Consider the following 24,237-nt stretch of genomic DNA (forward strand, 5'->3'; position numbering starts at 1 on the left):
GGATAAAGCGGATGAAGATGGATGGATGGATGGATGGATTTATTAATAAACAAAATACCAACTGTCTTCATACTCATACAGGGAGTGCAGAATTATTAGGCAAATGAGTATTTTGTCCACATCATCCTCTTCATGCATGTTGTCTTACTCCAAGCTGTATAGGCTCGAAAGCCTACTACCAATTAAGCATATTAGGTGATGTGCATCTCTGTAATGAGAAGGGGTGTGGTCTAATGACATCAACACCCTATATCAGGTGTGCATAATTATTAGGCAAAATGGGTCAAAAGAAGGACTTGACAGGCTCAGAAAAGTCAAAAATAGTGAGATATCTTGCAGAGGGATGCAGCAGTCTCAAAATTGCAAAGCTTCTGAAGCGTGATCATCGAACAATCAAGCGTTTCATTCAAAATAGTCAACAGGGTCGCAAGAAGCGTGTGGAAAAACCAAGGTGCAAAATAACTGCCCATGAACTGAGAAAAGTCAAGCGTGCAGCTGCCAAGATGCCACTTGCCACCGGTTTGGCCATATTTCAGAGCTGCAACATCACTGGAGTGCCCAAAAGCACAAGGTGTGCAATACTCAGAGACATGGCCAAGGTAAGAAAGGCTGAAAGACGACCACCACTGAACAAGACACACAAGCTGAAACGTCAAGACTGGGCCAAGAAATATCTCAAGACTGGTTTTTCTAAGGTTTTATGGACTGATGAAATGAGAGTGAGTCTTGATGGGCCAGATGGATGGGCCCGTGGCTGGATTGGTAAAGGGCAGAGAGCTCCAGTCCGACTCAGACGCCAGCAAGGTGGAGGTGGAGTACTGGTTTGGGCTGGTATCATCAAAGATGAGCTTGTGGGGCCTTTTCGGGTTGAGGATGGAGTCAAGCTCAACTCCCTGTCCTACTGCCAGTTTCTGGAAGACACCTTCTTCAAGCAGTGGTACAGGAAGAAGTCTGCATCCTTCAAGAAAAACATGATTTTCATGCAGGACAATGCTCCATCACACGCGTCCAAGTACTCCACAGCGTGGCTGGCAAGAAAGGGTATAAAAGAAGAAAAACTAATGACATGGCCACCTTGTTCACCTGATCTGAACCCCATTGAGAACCTGTGGTCCATCATCAAATGTGAGATTTACAAGGAGGGAAAACAGTACACCTCTCTGAACAGTGTCTGGGAGGCTGTGGTTGCTGCTGCACGCAATGTTGATGGTGAACAGATCAAAACACTGACAGAATCCATGGATGGCAGGCTTTTGAGTGTCCTTGCAAAGAAAGGTGGCTATATTGGTCGCTGTTTTGTTTTTTTTTGCTTTGTTTTTGAATGTCAGAAATGTATATTTGTGAATGTGGAGATGTTATATTGGTGTCACTGGTAAAAATCAATAATTGAAATGGGTATATATTTGTTTTTTGTTAAGTTGCCTAATAATTATGCACAGTAATAGTCACCTGCACACACAGATATCCCCCTAAAATAGCTAAAACTAAAAACAAACTAAAAACTACTTCCAAAAACATTCAGCTTTGATATTAATGAGTTTTTTGGGTTCATTGAGAACATGGTTGTTGTTCAATAATAAAATTATTCCTCAAAAATACAACTTGCCTAATAATTCTGCACTCCCTGTATATACAAAATCAATGTGGTGCTTCCAAATGATGTTTTTTATCCACCATCACACCTACGAATTAGATGTAATAAACCTTTGTCAATTATTCATTTGCATATGTTTTTACCTTCAGTAAATCAGCAATGTAGTGATGTGCGGATCGATACTGAAATATTGATTCCTCCGATACCAATCATTTATGTTCTAGAATCGATTCTCATATTAAAATATCAATATTTTAGTAATTTAGGGTAAATTTGTAGTTTATCATTAACAGGAACACAGTGGAAAGAAACTATATCATTCAGATTGTCTACATTGGAAGGAACTACTTCCTCTTCCGCCTTTCATAGTCATGTGCGAAATACGTCTGTATAAATGTGTCGCAGCCCCTGGCGTGTGCACTCACAACAATGGCTGAGCGTAGACGGAGTCATGTGTGGACGTATTTTACCTCCCCAAGCAGCCGAGACATGGTTTGCGATACATGTGGCAAGAAAGTGAGGTGTTGTGGCAACACCACTGACCTTGTCAAACACCTCAGAGTAAATCATATCACAGAATATGATGAGCTTATGTTGAGGCGAACTGAAGAGGAGGAGTGGGACAGGTGCTGCCAGGGTGAGACAGACGTCTCTCACAGAGTCCTTTAGTGCTGCAGGCAGGCAAGGTGTTCAAAAAGCGCACGACTTCAGTTTTTTTATTTCAATATGATGAATTCTGCATTATTAAGTGATAAGAACAAGTAGTCTGATGTCCTGTGATCATGGTGATTTGAGATACAATAAATAAATAAATAAAATAAATAAGTTAAGTTTTTGTACAAAGTATCGTATCGGATCAGTATCGTCGATACCACCCCGAATTTTACTTGGTATCAGATCGGAAAGGAAATCAGTGGTATCGCACATCACTACAGCAATGTAAATGAAACAAAGGGATAAACTTGGTTTAAAGGGAGACTGTAGACTGTTTTTCAGACTGTGCATGAGCTGAGAGGCAAAGCATGCAAAGAATCCACGTTCTGCTGGAAATGAGCAGAACAAATTCAGTTTAATAAGAGAACAGTGGGTAATGGCTTAAATTAAAGAAGACACTGTTGCCTCTAAAATTTTAAAAATACATTTCTTAATTATCTCAGTTATAAGTAGGACACTATCAGTCATATTTATTTAAAAACATTGGTTTGCTTCATATCTGTTTTTGTTTTAATTGTGAATATTCTAAAATATAAATGATGAAACCCTGTATATCCTGGTTTCCACACTTAATTCTGCAAGTGACAGTGTAAAGATACACTATACACTTGATGATACTGACTTATGGTCTTATATTTGCTCCTTAAACGTTACTAGAAGACCTTAAGAGCTGCATTGGCAGTATAGGCTTTAGTATAGGCTTGATTTTCCTGCAAACAAACTGTAGATGCAGGTGTCCCCGCCACATGACACTGCAGTAATTGCACATACCTGATACAATATTTTGTATCAGGTATGTGCAATTAGTATTAATTTTGTATCAGTCTCACATTTTGTGTATTAGAATTTCTAACTATAGTACCGTATTTCCCGGACTACAAAGCGCACCTGAATATTAGCCGCACAAGCTAAAATCAGGGGAAAATCCTGTTTTCTACATACATTAGCCGCACCTGACCAAAAGCCGCAGGTGTTTCAATGTTGACTTATCATATGTAAGAGAATATGCACAAAGGGAATTGTCAGGAAAGAGATGGCTGTTTGGAGACACACCCCTTTTATTAATATTTTGAAAAACAAGTTATGGGTACATATTTGCATAACTTTTTAGGTATATGTACAAGTAGCGGTAATTACAAGTAGGACACATGTACTGTGCTTCATAAATGAGTAACAAATGTAGTACATAACAATAACCTACAGCACACCAGAAAAATAGATTCGGACTACCTTTTAGGCTCAGGTGCAGCGACACGGCTTTAACAAGAAGAAAAGTCAGTCATTCACCACCATCTTTCTCTTCTTCCTGCACACTAAAACCACCAAAGTACTCTTCTCCAGTGTCGGATACGAACAGGCTCAGGATGGCTTCGTCATCCACTCTCAGCTTCTTTCCTTCGTTGTCACTTTCAAAACCAAAGAAATCCTCGTTGTCAGTGTCAGAGTCGAACACCCTCAGAAGGGCCGTGGCGGTGTCCTCCTCTCCATCATGCAGCAGTCCAGCCCTTTGAAATCCGTTGGTGATCGTGGATGTTTTCACAATTTTCCACGCTGTCAGGTTCCACCGGTGGAGTTGAGCATAACTTGCTTTTCACAAGTTTATCGCCGCTCATCATCCACGCCTCCCGCTGAACACATAGCGCTACTTTGAAGTTTGTTTTTCGCGCTACTTGTACGGCACTATGTTGCGTGGCGGATGGACATGTGACCAACATACCACTCTTGAACCCCGATACTGTGTGTCTGATCACATGCCCTTCCGCCAGGCAACGTAGTGCCGTACAACAGCGGAACAAACAAAACAAATCCTCTTACAATATCACAAAAATCATGGACAATCCATAGAAAAGCCGCACCTGACTAAAAGCCGCAGGGTTCAAAGCTGGTGCAAAAAGTAGCGGCTTATAGCCCGACAATTACGGTAGTCGAGGATAAACAACATAATTCATATTTCTGGCAAACAAAACTCAGAAATGATTTCTTGCTGTCATGTGGCTCTCACTCCACACAAATACAGATTTACTTAAAAGCATTCCCTTTCCCTGAGCTACAACTTTATGATTATTGATTTAGTTACACGTATAAAATGATTCAACAACAGTTCCCAGGCGGCAGCTTCAGTGTTTAAATGTCAATGATTGATTAAGTTTCACGTGGTAGGTTAATCTATAACCATATTTGCTTGGTTTTTTTAAATGCTCTCAGCAGCAAGACATCTCCCCCCCTCCCCTCCTCCCAAACATCTCCCAGTGTCACAGTGGATCAGGTCAGGAGGCAACTGAGGAAGCTTCGCCCCAGAAAGGCAGCAGGCCCAGACAAGGTGTGTCCTAGGATGCTAAAGGCGTGTGCTGCTGAACTTGGGGAGCCGCTACAACGAGTCTTCAACCTCAGTCTGCGACTGTGGAGAGTGCCCGCCCTATGGAAGACATCCTGCATCGTCCCGGTCCCCAAAAAGAACCGGCCCAATGAGCTGAATGACTTCCGACCGGTGGCACTGACGTCACATCTTATGAAGACTCTAGAGCGGCTCTTCCTCAACTTCCTCCGACCACAGGTACAACATGCCCAGGACCCACTACAGTTTGCATACAAGGCGGGTGTCGGAGTGGAGGATGCCATCCTGTACCTCCTACACAGAGCCCACTCACACCTGGATGGGGGAAAAGGCACGGTCAGGATACTGTTTCTTGACTTTTCCAGTGCCTTTAATACCATCCGGCCCTGTATGCTTCAGGAAAAACTGAACAGGATGGAGGTGGACCCCTGCCTGGTGGCTTGGATCTCCGACTACCTCACCGACAGACCACAGTACGTCAGGCTGAAGGACATCACGTCTGACACTGTGGTCAGCAGCACAGGAGCACCACAGGGAACTGTGCTGTCCCCTCTTCTCTTCACCCTGTACACCTCTGACTTCTGCTACAACTCTGAATTATGCCATATTCAGAAGTTTGCAGATGACACGGCCATCATGGGGTGTATCTGGGATGATCAGGAAGAGGAGTACAGAAGTCTGGTGAGGAACTTTGTCGCATGGAGTCACACAAACCACCTGCAACTCAACACCTCAAAGACTAAGGAACTGGTTGTGGACTTCGGGAGGTCCAGAGAAGGTCCACTGCCGGTTCAGATAGAGGGGGAGGAGGTGGAGGTGGTCAACAAGTACAAGTACCTCGGGCTGTGGGTGGACAATAAACTGGACTGGTCATGCAACACAGAGCACCTGTATAAAAAAGCCCAAAGCCGACTGTACTTCCTCAGGAGGCTGAGGTCTTTTAACATCTGCAGGAAGCTCCTGAGGATGTTTTACCAGTCGGTGGTTGCTGGAGTACTTTTCTATGCTGTGGTGTGCTGGGGGAGCAGCACAGCAAAGAAGGACTCATCCAGGCTGGAGAAACCGATCAGGAGGGCTAGCTCTGTGGTCGGCATGAAGCTGGACACTCTGGTGACAGTGGCAGAGAAAAGGACATTAAAGAAACTGATGGACATTATGAACAATGCTGGGCATCCTCTGCACACGGCCATAAACAATCAGAAGAGTCTGTTCAGTGACAGGTTGCTTCTCCCCAAGACAAGAACTAACAGACTTAAAAACTCCTTTGTCCCACACGCCATCAAACTGTTTAACTCCTCTCTGGAGGGGAGAGGGAGGGGAAACAGGAGGACAAAGGAGGGGGGAACAACTAAGCTGTAGTGCCTCTTCACCTCACTGTACAATACCTTGTGCAATACTTTTTGTAAATAGTCAACAGTGCAATAGACTCAATACTTGAAATGTGCAATTCACTTGTATTTTTATTTTTTTATTCCTATTTATTCTATTTATCCCCTTTGTATATTTTATTTATATTTGTCTCTGTATTTATATGTGTGTGTGTGTGTGTGTGTGTGTGTGTGTGTGTGTGTGTGTGTGTGTGTGTGTGTATATATATATATATATATATATATATAACAATTCTGTAACTGTAACTTCGGTCGTTGCTGTGCTTTTTGGAAGTCGAATTTCCCAGAGGAACCCACCCGAGGGATTAATAAAGTTCTATCTTATCTTATCTTATCTTATCTAAATGCATTTTGAACTGCAGTAAGAGTAGAAGTATGATGTGTCATAGAAAGTAAAGTATAAGCGCATCTCATTGGCCTCTGCGTGAACACCTGGTGATCTGCACTGCTACTCACCTGTCAGGATAACAAAGCTCCTCCCTGAAATGCTCCGAACCTTTAAAGCTGTGCGGCTGTCGGAGACTCTGACCTTTGCGATGAATGCTCTGCTCAGCCCAGCAGGTGCAGCAGCGTTTGACAGCTAAGATGTTGGCATTTCCGCTCCCGCAGCGAGTTAAAACTGCCACTGCAGTGAGATACAAAAAGAAAAACCCAAACTCTCCCAACTGTGTTTACCTTACATTTTGCATTGAGATCACTGTGCTGCTGTTGTGCAATGTGAATATATTTAGTCATCTTGATCCCGTAGCAAAAGAAGTCATTCCCAGTGGTAAAGTGCAAGAAAACAATCTATTTTCGACATCTTTTTTTTTTAGAAATACCTTATTTATGACTGATCTTGAAGACAAGGAAATTCAAACCAAATGAGATCTGATTGAAATTTGACTTTGTGTGGGGAGCTTGATGTTGAGCCTGTGCGCCTTTGCATTAAAGGAGCCAGCTGAGATGGTCATGCTCATTAGGATTCCTTCTGAATGCCTTCCCTTTAGGGTAGACCCAGAGCTCACTGCAGAGATTATGCATCTCGTCTTGTCTCAGAATTAGAACGTCCTGGGACAAAGGATCTCTGGATGCTGTGCTTAACCCACTGCCATCATGATATTAGCAGAAGAAAATGGATGATTTTGCAAAGTGAGGCATTCACTTTGCCTCAAAGTGTAGACAAATGCATTATAAAATACTTACAGTCAAGTGCTTGACTACTATATGTAAGTAACAAAGCAACATGGGCAGTGGCCTCCTCATCATTGTGATATCAAATCATGATTGTTGCAAATAAGTCAGTAGTTTGCCTAGAAGAACCAGTTCAATGGAGAGTCAGTGGTACTGGGCAGAAATTACTCCACAGGCTGAGCTATCGGCTCCATGGTATCCCATGTTTGATGTCATTCATTCACCAAATAATAAATGTGCTGCAGCTTGGCGTTCCTCCCAGGAGATGCTGTGGAGCGCTCTTAAAAAACCAGAAAGTAATGCTCCCTGCCTTCATGCTGCACTCATCCTTTTTTCATTCTCATCCCTGTCTCACATTGTTGGATCAGTGAAGTTGCGACCCCAGTACTTAAGCATCTAGCTAGCTCTGCGGGGAGCAAGCAAGTTACTTCGTTTGAACTGACAGTCTTGCTAGCTGAAGTGAGTTAGGTGGAAAAAAGTTTGATAACTTCACTCTCAGAGAAAGACGTAAGGAAAATTCGATTTTTTTCAAAAGTAAGGACTGCTCAGCAAGACAGATCTTAAACTCATATGTAACATCCTCATTTGTAGATTTATTTACTTCAGAGAGTAGATTTGTTCAGGATGTGTGGACGCTTTGATTTCATTTTCTGGAAGGTACATTTCCGGAAGATCGGAATATTTAATCTTACAAAATTGTTGGAACTGTATAAAAAGGAAAAACTTCCTTTTAACAGGAAAAGAGTTCCAGTAGAACCGGGCTCAGGCAGGAGCGGCAGGAGCGGCCATCTGTCGCGACCGGTTGGGGTGATCGGAGGAAGACAGGACGAAGACACACTGTAGAACAGAGCCAACAGCTGCAGACCTTTGCAGTCATGTGTCACCAGCACGACTCCAAAGACTGATCGGCCTTGTGATCCTTCCCTAAATCTAGACTAATAACTAAAGGTGACAGAGCCTTTGCAATCATAGTTCCCACTCTTTGGAGCTGTCTGGCCTCCAGTCTGTGATCAATGAGCTCAGTTGACTTTAAACTGGCATTCAGGTAACTTATTATTATTTGCCTTTTAAGGTTTTTATTTGATGTGAAGTACCTTGTGGGTACCTTTGTGTCTTGAAAACCACTAGATAAATAAATTTGCTTCATTCAGAAAAGCAGTTGGAAGAACATTATGATAGCTTGCAAACCGCATATATATTACAGAATACTACTGAGAAAATCAGTGTAAAGCAAGGTTATTGCTTTACACTGAGTCTGCAACAGCACAGGTCAGCTGATCACGTCTGTTCACAAGCAATCTGTTGGAAGTTGTCCCCACCTGGAAAATCTCACTTTGATCGCTATCCCTATCCTGACTCATACCTCCACAACTGCAGCATTTTTAAATGAAGTCTTAATGATGAATGTGTGTGTGAATGGGTGAATGACTGAATGTAGTGTAAAGCGCTTTGGGGTCCTATGGACTAGAAAAGCGCTATACAAATGCAGGTCATTTACCATTTACCATTTACCATGAATGAATGAGCACGACATTCAGAAATGGGCTGTGTGAAATTCTAGGTTTACGATTATTGTGGACATGCCCACAACTGCAAACTCCACAGAGAAGAAAGATGGTTAGGAATACAAGCACAGAAAACAAGTTTAAGAGCAAAAAACTGACAGGGGCAGATGGAAAGAGAAGGCCGAGCTGCCAAAACTGTCACGTTCTTTAAAAAAACAACAGTGACGAGATGGCAGCATCAGTCTGTAGCAGCAGCAGAAGGCAAAGACAGTGTGCTTATGTACCTCCAGCATCTATCTGGAGATGGCAGAAGTGATTTACTAATAATTGACCTGCGCTTTTCTGGTTTTAATGCCTTTTGTATAGACGTGAAAAATGTTGTCAACACACGGATGTCCATGCAGTGTCAGCTTTGAGTTGTTCATCTGTTATTTTGTACTGTTACTAATTATACTGTCATCTGTTATCCATTATGATGCTCTGACATTAGAGTTAGTCAGCTAAAACCATACAGCCTGTTTCAAATATCAGCTCAGTTAGTCGTTTTCAGCTTCACCGTGGCTGGTTTTTTGAACAGTCTGAAATGATTTCTGTGACTGGGATTGAGAGATTGAGAAGCAGCTGATCACACAGGCCAGCCGGTGGCTAGTCTGGCTTTAATCAGCACCTATCTCGAGAACCATTCATTTGATTTACTCTAGAGTTGGCATTTGCAGTCTTGTGGATTGGAGTGAATCCAGTGCCAATCACCTGTCGGCAACAAAGCATTTAGGCATGTGGACATGGTGAAGGCAATGTCCTGAAATTCAAACCTGAATGGGGAAGAAAAAAACTGTGTGATGCTATCACGTCAATATGGTGAAGAGGGGGTCTGACCTGGTAGTTGCAAGGTGTGCCTAATAAAGTGGTTGATGAGTGTATGTATAGTATACGCTTATGTGTACTTAGCAGTCTCACAACACCTTGACACAAGTGTGTGTCTTTCTATGCTTTTCAACTAAACCTCTCCTGAGAATGTGTTTATGTCTGCTTTCAACTGAAGAGCGGTTTCACGGCTACCACTGACAGTGTGTTACTGGCCTCGGTCTTTCATGCATATTTGAAAAATGCTTGAAGTCATTTGACTGAAAACACTAATTCGATGGTGGATGGTATTCAGGAGCGTGAGAGATCCAGAAGTCTGACTGACAAAAGTACAAATGGTTTGTTGAGTTGTGAGATTCAGATCAGAAGTGTATCAACACATTAGCAAATATCTATAGTAGTGAAGTATGTGTAAAAATCACAGCAGTGTGCACAGAAACAATGAGAAAAGCTAATGTGGGTGGGGAAATGCATTACTGATTTCAGAACCAAATTAAGTATTGAGAATTATTTTTCTGTTGTGAGAAAAACTCTAAATGCATTCTTACGTTTAACCTTCGCCAGGTACAAAAGTAACTAAACCATCCCTTAACCAAAAGCTATTTTTGAATTTAACCCTAAAAGAGGGATTTGAAGGGTGTGAGAAAGTAAGAGAAGGACAGAAAGTTCTTACTTTGATAAAACTGTATCTCTCTGGTGGTCTGAAAGTCAAAGTACTCACAGAGTCAAACAGAAACAGTCACTCGTGTTGTTTGAATGAGCGGTTCCTGAGAAGGCTGCAACCCACAATCACACCCACACTCTCAGCAAGCCTCTCTTTTCAGCTGTAACTGTATAACTTCCTGCATGTGATGCATTTAAGGAACTTCTGTAAATTCTATCTAACGAAACATCTCTGCAGTAGTGTGGGGGGCTCAGTGGGGAATGACACACAGCAGGAGCAAACAGAAGTGGGACAGACGTGAAAGTAATTACACACAAGTGAAAACAATCAATGCAATGCAGAAAGAAATGAACATGAAGGTACAAGCACTAAGACAAGACGGAGGAAAGATGGAGATGGAAACAGCGAGGAAAGTAAAAGTAGAAAAACAAGAAATAAAAGAAATAAAAGAAACTTCACCACTAAAAGTAAAAGTGAACCAAACTGGGAACCAACTAAAAAACAACTCTACAACCACGACAATGGCATAAGATAAACGAATTCACACCAGATAATTTATGTCTTTGTTAATATCAATCAGTTTTATCTGACTTTGGCTTAAAGAAAATACCAGCTTATGATCTCACATGGTGGTTAAAGCAAAAACGCTTAAGTTCCTCTGTGGATTATTAAAACCATCTGCCAGAGGTCGGCAGATCGACCCAAAACTACCGATAAGATCAATACCAACGCTGGTTTTGGTATCGACTCAATAATAATGTGATAGGGTTAATACCTCGTTTCTATCCTCAGTGTTCAGTGTGTAGACCACAAATAAATCTGATCAGCTGAAATAAATAATCTTTTGGGAAATGAAAAAATGTACCTCACACGTACTCTATGAAAAATGAAGCTTTTTTTGCATCTTACACAACAGAAGCTGACCCAAAGGGCTTTAGAGACAGTTCGTTTCAATTCAGTTTTATTTATGTAAATTGACTTGAAATCACAACAATAATTGCCTTATGACACTTTATATTGTAAGGTACAGACCCTACAGTCACACAAAGGCCGGTACATTTACATTCCAGGGCCCGTATCCCTAAAGATTCTGAGAATCCTCTCAGAGAGCTCCTAACTTAACCTAAAAATTCCTTGCCAGGAGTTTTAGCTTAGAAGTGATTCCAGAACATTTTCAGTGAACTCTGAGCAAGGAATGGATGGAAAATCCTATCTTAGTGAGGAGGTGTGGTTGACCCCGTTGCTAGGTATGAGTCATCATTTCAAAAGCCGTGATTGGTTGATCCTACAAGTTTGATGGAAATGAGCTTTTGGTGATAATGAGCAAAGGATGTACCCTCAAATCAATAAACATAATTATACACTCTAATCTTATGCTGACTGTAATTGTAAATAATATTTCACATTCAAGAAAATATCTGGAAAATGAATAGTAAGCTGTAGGGGTTATAGCCTAACATTAGAATCTAAAATATGTGAAAACTTAAACTCATTACACCCTGTTCAAATAATGATTTGTGTCTTATTTGCTCATATTAATATCCTAGCTGACATATTTTGTACTTTCACTCCCATATGGACCCTGTTCAAAACAAGATGGCCTATCTCAAGGGGCTGTCCTTAATGAAGTAGAAATCACAACGTTACAAGTCCAGTGTGGTCTTAACGAGGGTAACACGGCTCAGCTTTTAGCAATGTCTGTGATTGCAGACCCAAGTCATCACTGCTGCATTGTTGCATTTTCCCGGTTGCCAAATACCTCAGGGTTGTGATTACTTTCGTCTCCGGTGTAATAGTGTTGTGGCGTCGAGTTGGTGAAGTAATTGCATCTCTAAGGAGATCCACCACAAACATGATTCCTGCACGATCCAATCTGTAGCGTCTCAATAATTCCCTGTCATCCAGTGTTTGCAGGACATCTCTCCTGCCTCTTCTGTTGGCCATTTTGTGCAGCTGCTTAGGGGAACTCCTAAGCCACTAAAAGTCCTCTTCCCTGCTCTTAGCAGATCTCGCCTTAGGAGCCCTTTTAAGCGTTAGGAATCTTGAGGAATAGCTTTTATATTAACTGGGATTGTCGTGTCACTTTTAGGGGAAATTCTAAGAAAACGTCATGACTCTGAGAATTTTCTTAGAATTTGGCCGCTAGGAGCCACTTTTTGCACAAAGATTCTTTAGGGATACGGGCCCAGGTCTCCAAAAAAATGGCACCACAAATGCTACACTGTTTCTTCGGTCGATATCTCGATTGTGACAAAGTATTTCATAGACTTCACATGTTCTAAAAAAAACAAAACAAAACTCAAAGGCTTTGGTTAAACAGTGAACCACTCCATTGCTTGAATGATTTTCCAACAAAACCACAGCTCACAATAAAAACAACTACTTCCCATTCACAGTAATTGTACGTTGTGTGCCACTCACTTCCATGAAACCACAAATAGCAGTCGCACCTTCATGTCTGAGATAAGGCAGCTTTCACCTCCAGCAGCTCTGATAGCTGCAGGTTTGTTCAGCCACACAAAGGCACTTCTGCAACAAAAGCCACTTGTTCAAAGAATGTTTGAATAAACACACACTGGGGTGATTTTAAGACTGCTCAAGACATATTAAAGGGGTCGGTTACCTTTAATACCATTACATGTAAAATGTAACACTAAAACAGTGTGTTAGCTTGAACCATCAGAGCGTGTGCAGACCTTTTTGATGCAGAAACTCCTGAAGTCTGCATTTATTACAGTTATGTAAGTGCAGGTGTAAAACTGCATGGATTCATATCTGGGTGAAATTTCATAGTATAAATGGTGGCCACGATGAGCCTGCCCTGTACATTTTTTGTTTTTGAGATATAGAAAAAAGGCAACTATACTTTCAGGATGACTCCATGGAGACTTTTAAAAAATCTAATAGGCATTTCTCCGTAGTGTCCTCAAGGAGATATAAACTTAATTTTAAATTTAACCCTAAAATCAAGTCTCTACTCAACTCCCCCTCTCACGGGGGAGTTGAGATTTCCCCCGACATTTAGAGATTTCATCAGAGATGGTCTAAAAATCAATCAAAGATTGCTGGACAGATTTTTTTATTCGATTTTTTAGTCGTTTTGATGAGCGGTTCTTGAGAAAGTTTTACCCCACAATCAGCCATTTCGCCCAATCAGACACACTCACATTCAGTCAGTCTATGCTCAAACCTGTCATCTTTTCAGAACAGCATCTTTTGTGATGCATTTAGGAGACATCTGTAAATTGTAGCCTTGTTTCCGCCACTGTATTGGATAAATAAATCTGTAAATCTGTCCGGAATGACTCAGCGAGACAACCAAAAATAAAGAAAAAATGAATGTGTCACCAATGATCACAAGCGATGAGTCCCTGATACATCTCTAACCATCATCTAGTCAAAGGCTGTTGACATCAAACGGCTTAAATATAGATCATATTTCATTTTAGTCAGGTGTGCTGTTTTTTCCAAGTATTTTTCTTTTGCTATGTGAAAGGTGAAGAATTGTAGTGACAATAGAAAGCTGGTGAACAATAATCTAAAGAAAGCAAAAACTGATGTTTGGGTCACAGATTTGAAAACGTTCTCATTGATTAGATTAGAGACTGAATGGAATATTACAAATAAAATGCAGTTAACAGACAAGCGTCAAGATGTTATAGATGTAGACAGAGAGCTTGGTAAATTAATTCTGTGAGCCTCGTAAAAAATTAAAATAGGTGTTATGGATGCACGGCAGAGTTTATTTTAAGATGAAGCTGCTAATTGTGTAATATTTGAACTTTCCTGCGGATCATGAATATTTTCAGCAGTCGATGAAATGTTGTCAACTCACAGAGCCCAAATTGACATATTTAAATGGCTTGTTTTATCCAAAAAAACAACTTTATTCAGTTTATCTTCACACATGACAAAGAAAGCAGCAAGTATTTGAGTTTTTTGGTTGAAAAAAGACCTGAATTTCTTGTGAAATACAAGCGATGGTATGCACACAATGCCATACATGTAATTCAACTGACAAACATGTTTAGCTGTTTAATAGTTTTTACATAAGACATGCAAATCAAGCTGCTCCATGAAGCCAAGACAAATTAACTGAAATTTAAATGAAATTTTTATGACCTGTTTAAATGACGCCTGTTTTTTTTGCACCAACAATCTGAAAAGAGGCACTAAAATTCACATTTATTGTCACAAGCCAGGTTTCCATAGAAAATTGAAATGAAGTTTCAGAAGAAATGTAAGCATTGGTCCTTGACTGTTATGTGAATGTTTAGAGGCGCATATCTTCCGATGCGGTTCTGGGTGGCCAATTTAAAACTATTCATTGCTAAGTCCAATATCAGAACCACTAACAGAACTAGATACGAGGCCAGTATTTGGTGCCCTGAATTATCTGAACTTCTGCTTGTAACAGCAGTTATGTGGCTTTCTTCCACAGACATGCAGTTAGTGGGTTTAGGTTAATTGCTGGTTCTAAATTGGCCATAGACGTGAGTGTGAATGGTTGTTTTCTCTCTGTTTGAGCCTTGCAATAAACTGGTGATCTGTGTCCCCGCCCTCTCAGTCTATAGCAGGCTCCTGCTCTCTTGTGAATTGGATAAGTGGAAGAAAATGGGTAAATGAAGAATCAGGTTAAAAAATTAATCAGTGAAAAGACAAAGTTGTTGTTTTCCACTTCTGTGATGATCACAGTTATGGTGTCGATTGTACTTTGCACCTGAGAGTCCTGTAGGGTCCTCTTGGGCCCGAGTTATATAACGTTTGTCTGATTGTGAGGGGATCTGTGCAGATGTCCCTAGGTCTGCCAGCTTTTTGGGGAACTTGGACCTCACATTGCAATGCACCATCTATGCATTATCTATCTAAGTTGTTGTTATATATTCATGCAGGTTTGGCTATCCTGGTGACAAGTGAAACTGAAGTTGTTGCTTTCTCATTATTCATTCAAAGCACCGCACAGAAGAAATGCCAAATGATAGAAAGCCATTAGACACTAAATGAAGCTTTTCCTCAGTGACTTCAGTGAGAGTCGTCTCTGTTTACATCACAGTCATTATACTGAACTAAACTAAACAAATTAGAGCAGGTGCAAAAGATTTTTTTAAGTGAAATAAACAACAAAACTAGATAAAAAGGAAAAAAGAAACAAAGTAACTGAAACTATTTTGTGTGAAGACAGAATAAAACAAATATTTTGATATTAGTTCATTCCTGAACTTTTACTGTAACTAAGACAACAAACTGTCATCTTTTCCTAAATATAAACAAGCATTTTTTTTCTGCCTACTTATTTTGATGGAAAATACAAGTCCCACTAAGGTCCATTAAAATAATAATTTCACATTAACTTTTGGTTCCTCGTGGGACACCAAACCTTCTTTTCATCCGCTATGACCTCATTTTCCTTTGGACGTTTTTTCGCTCGTGCTCTGCAGTGATGGCTCTGGATCAACATTCATATGATGCTCTATGAGTATGTGGGCCAGATTAAGAGAAAAACAAATTAAATAATGGATGAAAACCCAGCAGAGCTCCACTTTCAAAAATATATCAGGGTTGTTGAAGGCTGATTTGAGCTGATTATGACCTCGGAATGATTTTGACAGTCTGACACAGACCGAGCTTTTAATTTCTGATTTATTTATTTAGCATGGAAAAAAGTTTTAGGACTACTGCAAAGTCTGAAGACTTCTTGAGTGACAGAAAAATCCTCACCCCTACAGTTCAACCAGGGATCACATTACCGTTAAAACGCCTCTGTGCTCCTTCTACACGATCAGGGTGCCAATTCTGGCAGCATCCTAAATCTCCTGCTGAGGTGCTTTGAAGAAACCAATTATAATTCTGTCTTTTGAATTCTTCTTGGATCTATTTAAACTTTTTTGTGATATGTGATCACTTTCCTATCTAAGTGCAAATGAGGTCACGTGCACTCTTCTTTATGCCTTTGTTCCTCAGGACAACATAAGTGCTGCAAAATAAAAGGCTCTTTGTTCCTTGTGGCTTTTGAATAGAGCTAATGGTTTAAATGGCACTAATTTATTTATTTTTTTAGAGAGTAATACCCATTTTGGTGACACAGAAAAATCAAAAAGTAAATGAATTGTTTTATATATTTGATATATATTGTTCAACTGCAGTCAGATCCCTGACACTCCCATACTGCCAGGTTTAGAAAAATCGATTAAAAATAACAACTTATCATAGATTGAACTGCTTCTCTTTGCGAGTTTAAATGAATTCAGATTAGTTTTCAAATGTATATAACTTCTATTCCTGAAGTATCTTTCTAGGTAAAAAAACAGACAGTTGTGGTGTTGGTAGGAGCGAGGCGAATGGCGGCACTAAAATGCCACAACAGTCACAGAGGAGGAGCGAAGCCAAATCCAGACGAACAGGAGGCAGAAGTAAAAGTCCAAAATCAAAGGCAGTGGAAACAAACAAGCCCGGCCAGACAGTAGCGGCCAGACTCCGCTTCACCTCCGCTGAACTGTGCGCTGTGTTTGTTGCATTTCTTCTGGCTGGAGCATTTTTAATGACATCTGAAAACTAATAGGGCTTGCTGTGTGGCCAGTTTGCAGTCCAAGAAGTTTGTGCTTGAGTTTTGATGAAATGATGAAATTCTAGTATTTTCTGAATTTTGTCCTAAACTCAATTTATCAGGCTGTGTGGGAGAGTAAAGGTGGTCATATCAAACAGACTTTCTGGCTCGTTAGAATTATTTTGGTCTCATATAACATGTTTGAACATTGTTTTAAAAAAACCCTCCACCTATTTCTTATTTTGGTTGCAAAGTATAAAGGGATGAGGGGAGGCTTAAGACTTTGGCACTGTACCATATGTACCAAAGTCAAATTAAAGAAGGGACGGTACAAGTAAAAATGGATAGATGGATGGCTCATTTAAAGACACAAAACTGGCCTGACAGTTAGACATATACTGGGTTACTTTTTATTAACTCTTTTTGTTTCTTTTTCTAAATAAATAACCAGTCAAAGACAAATCAGGACGGGAGTTATCCATTTGTGTAAACTCAGCAGAGTAAATAATCAGAAACTCTGGGAATATGAATCTGAAAGTGATGCAGCATTTCTAAAGTTTTTTGAGACGACCCGTCACTCCACGTGTCCCCTCTAGTGCTCATACCAAACCTGCCCCCATGCATGCCATTATTTTTGGTGTCAAAGCTGATAAGAAGAACAGTTACATGGTGATAACATCAGGACACTTAGCACTTTATATACTTTATACTATATTTGTTAACAAAACCAAATCAATTCTCTTTCCCAGGGAATAAATGAAAGAGCACTTATTTACAAAGCTTCTCAGTACTATGAAGTGTTTCTAGTGATAAAAGAAAATTCTAAGAAAATTGATAAGTGTTCAAGTGTTCCCTTCATTATGATGTTTTCTGAGAAATCCGGCTTAGAGTTGAGACATATCATGAAAAAGAATGATCTTCACAGAGCATTGAGCCCTTAGAAGAGCTCCTCAGGTGAAAAACTGTTAGGAGTGGAGAGGACTTTAAGAGGCTTAGGAGCATCTTAACGAGGGGAAGAAATGGAAGAAAGGCACTTCCCTATGACAAGTGGAAAACCTTAAAATCTGTTGGTTGTTGGTTATAGCTGCAGCCTCAGCCGGTGGCACAGCAAAATGTGGAATTACCACGAAAAACGAATCTATATTTGTATACACCGGCACAAAACAAAAAGCACGACTGTAATCAGTTTATTTCAGTAATTAGTGCATCTTCAGCATGTATTGTGACAAAACTGGAGATGTGTCACCATGGCAACCAAGAAGCCAAAGCTTTAAAAAAATGGTAACATCTGCTGCAAAATATGATATTATCTTCAACCTAACCCTGTAGTTTAAATGATAACAGATAGTAATAATAACAGATGAATAATTGAAATTGAAGGTAAAAATCCATCATGGTGTCTCTGGTGTGATAAGTAATTTGCTCCTCCACCAACTCCTCCAACTTACAGATGTGGCCTTTTTTTCTGCCGTTTAAAACTGAACATCATGAATGTTGTGTACACAGACACAGAAAAGTACACGTGAGAGAAGACAGATGAAAAATCATGTGCAAGAACACAAAAATGGTAGAAATATGCGTAGAAATGGGGATGAAGTGAGCATCATGTAAGAAAATCTCCACTTTGTGCAGGATTCGCGGTACTTCATTTGTCTCTGTTTGAACGCTGCAGGTTTGATGCTGCTGAGATGGGTTTTTGTGGTGCGTAACTGGATCCCCGACCTAACACCATATCACGCTCAGCAGGAATGAAAGCGATCACGACAAAGTTAAGTATGTAAATCCTGGAGAAATGCCACGGGGATGACTGGGATGTGTCTAACCACAGCAGTGATCACACAAACAATTACAGCTCTTTCACAGCATCCTGTTGTGATGCAGTTTACGTGATTTTTTTCACATCTAACAGACTCACGAAAAGCAGCAGTCGTCAGTGTTTAGCTGGTGTAATTTAAAAAGCAGGCCAATTGTCCCTGTTAATTATAAATTGATTAAACGCTATATATATATATATATATAATTACTGTCTATTCAAATGATGGTTGTGAAATCTGTTCTTTAGTCAAAGCTTCTGGTGACTCAGAAATATGCACAATGTCCTTTAGCATTTGTCCCATGATTCATATCTTAGCAGTGAGATTTGTAACTCGTCATATTAAAAAACGAACAGCAGCTGAAGGTAAACAAGTATTCTGTGATTTTATGTTTTTAGGTCTTCAGGTTATCTCACCCCTGTCCAGTTATTAAACATACTTCACTATTCCATGTTGTTGTTGTCAGTTGCTATCTTCATGTTGCTTCCTATAGTGAAGCTTTCTGTGTGTTTGCTCAGGTTTGCTCTTTGCTTCGTGTTCTTCTAGTTTACTTTGTGTACGACCTTTTCCAGGGTTTCTTTTGCCCTTTGCCAGCTCCTTGTTGAAGTCGCCTGCTTCGCTCACTGACCTCCTGCGTGCGACCTCAGCCTTTTCATTAATGATTTAGATTTTGTTGTTTTTGTTTTTTACTCTGCCTTCTTTTGTCCCGCGGTCGAGTCCTCCTCTCCTTCAGTGAATGAATAAAACAATGAAACTCTAACTACAGTCCCCAGGTTCACATCTACACCAGTGCCATCCGAGCCTGATATCATATTTATTGAGGCACTACACAGTATTCATTCTCATTTAGAAAGGGTGGGATGGTTGAACATCCTAAGCCTAAGAACGAAAAATGTCTAACTATAAAGTCACCTAATGTATATGTAAAGTAAATTATGTATTTGTAATACACTTATAGTTAGCTGTTGTCTCATAATAGCCTAATATTGCTATTTGCCAGTCTAATCATTTAAAAATGAAGAAATTTAAAAAGGTATAAAAAATATATACAGTATAATGTAACATTTTAAAATGAAGGAATTTCTGCATTGAATTTATATGGATCTTCTGTATTTATGAGCCAAAGACTGAATTTACCATTTAAAATTTATGGAAATGCCCATAAACAAAAAAAACCCAACATAATGATGTGAGAAAGTGATAAAGTCGTAACAGCTGGATCAAGCTGAGAAAAACGTCTCTGGTTTCTATAATGGCCTGAAATGTTTGAGGCATGGCACTTGATGAAGTCTTTCTCAAATAGCAGTGGACAGCTCAGATTCGCAGAATGTAAGGTGTTAAAGCTGGTTTCTGCAGAGCCCCTCTGATGGCATGGTCCAAAATATAAATAAATTGTGGCCACAAAATACTACTTCGTGGGCACGAAATACTTTTTTGTGCCCACGAAATACTATTTTGAGGACACGAAATAGCTATAACGTGCGCACAAAATGCTAATTTGTGGGCACGAAACACTTGAGCGATAACCGTGATCCTTCCCAGGCCCTTCCAGTTGGTTGACAATAAAATCTATTCCAGCGTCCAGGTCGTACTTATGTCTGTAAAGCAACTGGGCTCTCAATATCCTGTTTAAATGTCTCTCCGTAATAATGGTTCCTTGCATTGCCAGGCTTTTCAAAAGGCATTTGTAGCTCATTCCCAGCCTAAAATAAAACTTAATCATACTGTCTCTGTACACAGTGTATAGGTTTAGCCTACTCTTATGCTTATGTCTCTTAGCAGCTGTCCAGGAATTGTATCAATATGATGTGCACACGTTATCTATTTCACCTTGAGGCGACTTTTGTTGCAATTTGGCACTGTATAAATAAAATTTAATTGAAATTGAAATTGAATTGAATTGAGTTGCCACAAATGCGTAATTCGTTGCCACGTTATACCCAATTTGTGCCCACAAATTAGCATTTCATGCGCACCTTTTACCTATTTCGAGCCTTCAAAATAGTATTTCGTGGGCACAAAAAAGTATTTTGTGGGCACGTTATACCCATTTCGTGCCCACAAAGTAGTACTTTGTGGGCAAAATTTATTTATTTTTTGGACCATGTCATCAGAGGGGCTCCGTAGGTTTCTGCGTGTGAATCTCGTCTTATTCAGGGAGCTTTTTAATCATTTTTTCACATGCATTGTCTTATACATTTTATTCGTATTTTTTACGTTTCTATTGAAGACATACTGCTTTGAGATTTTCACAGTGTCCGTCTGCCTGAATGTTTCCGGTCATAAATATCCTTTTTTTGCTTGTACTAGCTCCAAATTTTCATTAGACACAGCTGACTGAGAAACCAGCGTCTTTTCCCACACTTGTGTGTGATAGAGTTGTATAATTCCTCCCATTGTTTCAACTGAAAGATCTCTTGCTGCGATGCTTCCTTTCAATCAGCCAGGTGCAACAGCTCATTAAGGTCTGCAAACACTCAGACTGTTGTTTCATATTTAGGTTTGTGCATGTCTTTGTTTTAGAAATGCAAATTACAGGTGATTACATGTTTTTTCACCCAACACTGAGTGATTGGATATTTTTTTCCTTATACCTAAAAATACACCATTATGTTTTCTTGCTGAGGGACTGTTATTATGAAGTCTTACTCTTTCTAGAAAGACATTTGCTATCAACACGTTATGGACATACATGCAAATCCAAACCAGTTTAGCAATATTAAAACTGTGTATCTTTCTCATTGGATAATGATAATCTAATGACTGCAGCTGATTTGGTAAACATGTTGACAGCTAACGAGACAACAGGGACACATTTAAACATAACCAGAGGACATAATTGTATTTGTTTGTTGTTTGTTTTTTACAGTTTCTCTGTTATTTAATTGAAGAGCGATATGAGTTCAGGGCAGTACAAAACCACCATGTGCGCAGGCTTTTATCAGCAGTACAACATACCAGACCCAATTTGCTGGTATTTGTAATTTGTCCTTGTTCCTTGCAAAAGAAAAATGGTGTGTACTCTTTCTTCCTCTCTTTCAAACACTTCACCTCGAGAAGACAAAAAAACTCATTCTTCTTTTATTTGGTTCAGTTTGATTTACGACCCTGATCTCTGGGCTTTGTCTCCCCCCTGTTTCCATGGTGCCCAAATTTGGGGAATGTAATGTGAAATGTGCGTAATCACGAGGAACTGGAGATATTGAAAAATGATTAATGTGACAAAACCAAGAAACTACTCGGCCTCGCAAAGAGGTAAACAGTAGATTGGCTGCTTTTGTTTTCGTGTTTTGCACTTTGCATTTTTCCTCACGTGTCTTAAATTAAACTAAAGAGACTGAAATCCTTTTTTATTGAGTCTGCAGCTGCCGCCTTGGCACAACAATAAGCTTTCAGTCAGTTTGTTAGATGAACTCTTGGATACGCTCAGGGCTCTGCTGTTCACACATTAGATGTTCTGTAAGTTAAAAAAAGAAGAAGAAGAACAAAGCGATTTCGAGAAGGCTTTCTGTAAAATTCATCCTTTTATTCTGACACATTCTGACACTGAATACACTGAATAGGCTGTACTGCTGTGTACTTATTAAAGAGTTAACTTAAGGTCTTTGTAGGTGAGCTACGTCATCTCCATTAGTCTACAACATTGTGTTAAAAAATGTTACAGATATATTTGTTTAAATGGTGGGCCAGCTCAGTTGCACGATGGTTAGCACTGTTGCCTCACAGCAAGAAAGTCCTGAGTTCGATTCTGTGGAGTTTGCGTGTTCTCTCCGTGTGTGCGTGGGTTCCTCCCACATTCCGAAGACATGCACTTAGTGGGGTTAGGTTAATTGGTAACTCTAAATTCACATAGGTGTGAATGGTTGTCTTTCTCCATGTATTATAATGAATGGATTGTATTTATATAGCGCTTTTTGAGACCCTCAAAGCGCTTTACAATTCCACTATTCATTCACTCTCACATTCACACACCTTCCGATTACAAGACGAACTGCCAACTCTTGAGCCACGATTGTCATTAGCCCTGTAACAGACTGGTGCCCTGTCCAGGGTGTACCCTGCCTCTCGCCCTAAGACAGCTGGGTTCCAGCCCCCGCCCCCAACATTGAGCCTTACAAGGAGAAGTGGAAGAGAATGGATGGATGTTTCAATGGTTTAAAAATAGCTCATGTTTTGGACAAAAGTTATCTAATTCAGGAAACAGCAAGCCAGGCCAGGAAATCATCCAGAATAATGATGTGTCTATTTTACACACAGACTGTGTAAAATAGATACAACATGACCAAATTCCAGTCTGCACACTCCAGTAGACACACTTTCCGGCATGTTTAGTGCTGTTTCAAGGCAACTAACCCTAAGTGGAAGTGGGCTAAAAAAGTCATTCAACACACAAAAATAGTTTCTGTGTGGTTATTTCAGAAAAAAATGGCTTTCATCGAAACTTATTAAACTTAAATTGCTTTTATTTTTGTAGTTATAATTCTAATAGTAAAAAAACAATAAAGTTCTGTGTCTGTCAATGACAGGCAAAGGCTGGAGCTGGTAAAAACGATCTTAGAAATTCTTCCCTTCATTCAAATTAACGAATGAGATGACGAGCTGCTTTCTTTTTTGTTATCTTGAGCTAGAATGGAGGCATATGGAGATTCCCGTTATGATTGGCCACTAAATGCAGTTCAATCGAGAACTGGCATTGTGCAGTTGATGTTAAGTACTGCAGAACAGAGCATGAGTGTAGAGACCCTCGAAACTTTTGAAGCTCAGTAAGGTTGTTTTTCACAGGCTCTTCTGTATTTGTTATTCCCACTTATCAGTTATTTTAGAAGACGAAAAAGATTCTTAAGCCTTCTGTTTGTTGGTTTGTTACAGCTTAAAACAAAAGTTATTACTAAATACAGATGTTGTGTTAGTTTTTGCTGTGAGCGAGCTCTAATTTCTCTGATCAGGGTTTCTGCAGGTTTTTAGAAAGCCTTAATGTTTAAAAATCCTGTGATCTGAAGTTCAGGCGTAACATTAAGGCTGTCATTTGTTTTCAAGTTAAAGCCGTTATTATTCACCATACCATGTATGTGATGGCCAAACCCATAGCCACACTCTAAAGTCGGTAACTTGTGTATTTTCATTTCTTCATTTGAACACAATAACACACTTTAGTTTCCAATAACTTTATTAATTGGTTTGGATACATTTGTTCTATTTGTAAGCACGTACATTTAGTTTACTTAGGAATTCATACCAGTTCATTACTTTTATTTTTGACTAACCTTTGTTTCTTTTACTTTTTACCTGCCATGATCCCTGGGAGTTGCCAGACAAAAGGTGGTGGACAGAGTTTGAAATCATTAAATACAAAGAGGGATAATTGGACCACACCACCACTTCCTACTGAAGGGGAGAATGTGTATTTTCTTTAATTAAAAACAAAGTATTTGTACTTAATTCAGTATTTGAGTTTAGGGTTTAGTAGTTTTGATTTCCTTCTTTGGTGTTTAGTTTATTAACGAACCAGAATCTACTGCATTTTTGTTGTTTACAATTGTGTTTTGTTTAGTTACCCCTCATGTTCATAGTGGTCTGATCAGGCATTGTATGTACCCTTGTGTGTCATTTCATGTTTAGGTCAGTTATGTTTGTTTGGGCAG

At 39.8% G+C, this 24,237-nt stretch overlaps 1 protein-coding gene across 3 annotated transcripts in view; it reads left to right on the forward strand.

Annotated features, from left to right (window-relative positions):
* The window catches only part of LOC308411712 (somatostatin receptor 3), a 49,996-nt gene that overhangs the window by 16,509 nt on the left and 9,250 nt on the right, over positions 1 to 24,237 (forward strand). Inside the window, exon 1 of one of the 3 annotated variants that reach the window (XM_080905711.1) lies at positions 18,474 to 18,554. The exons of the other annotated variants lie outside the window; for them this stretch is intronic. The gene's annotated coding sequence lies outside the window, so the exon portion shown is untranslated. Of the gene's footprint in view, positions 1 to 18,473; positions 18,555 to 24,237 lie in introns of those variants that run through there. 3 annotated transcript variants of the gene reach the window in all.

Source organism: Rhamphochromis sp. 'chilingali', assembly GCF_963969265.1.
Source record: "Rhamphochromis sp. 'chilingali' genome assembly, chromosome: 15".
NCBI lineage: Eukaryota > Metazoa > Chordata > Actinopteri > Cichliformes > Cichlidae > Rhamphochromis > Rhamphochromis sp. 'chilingali'.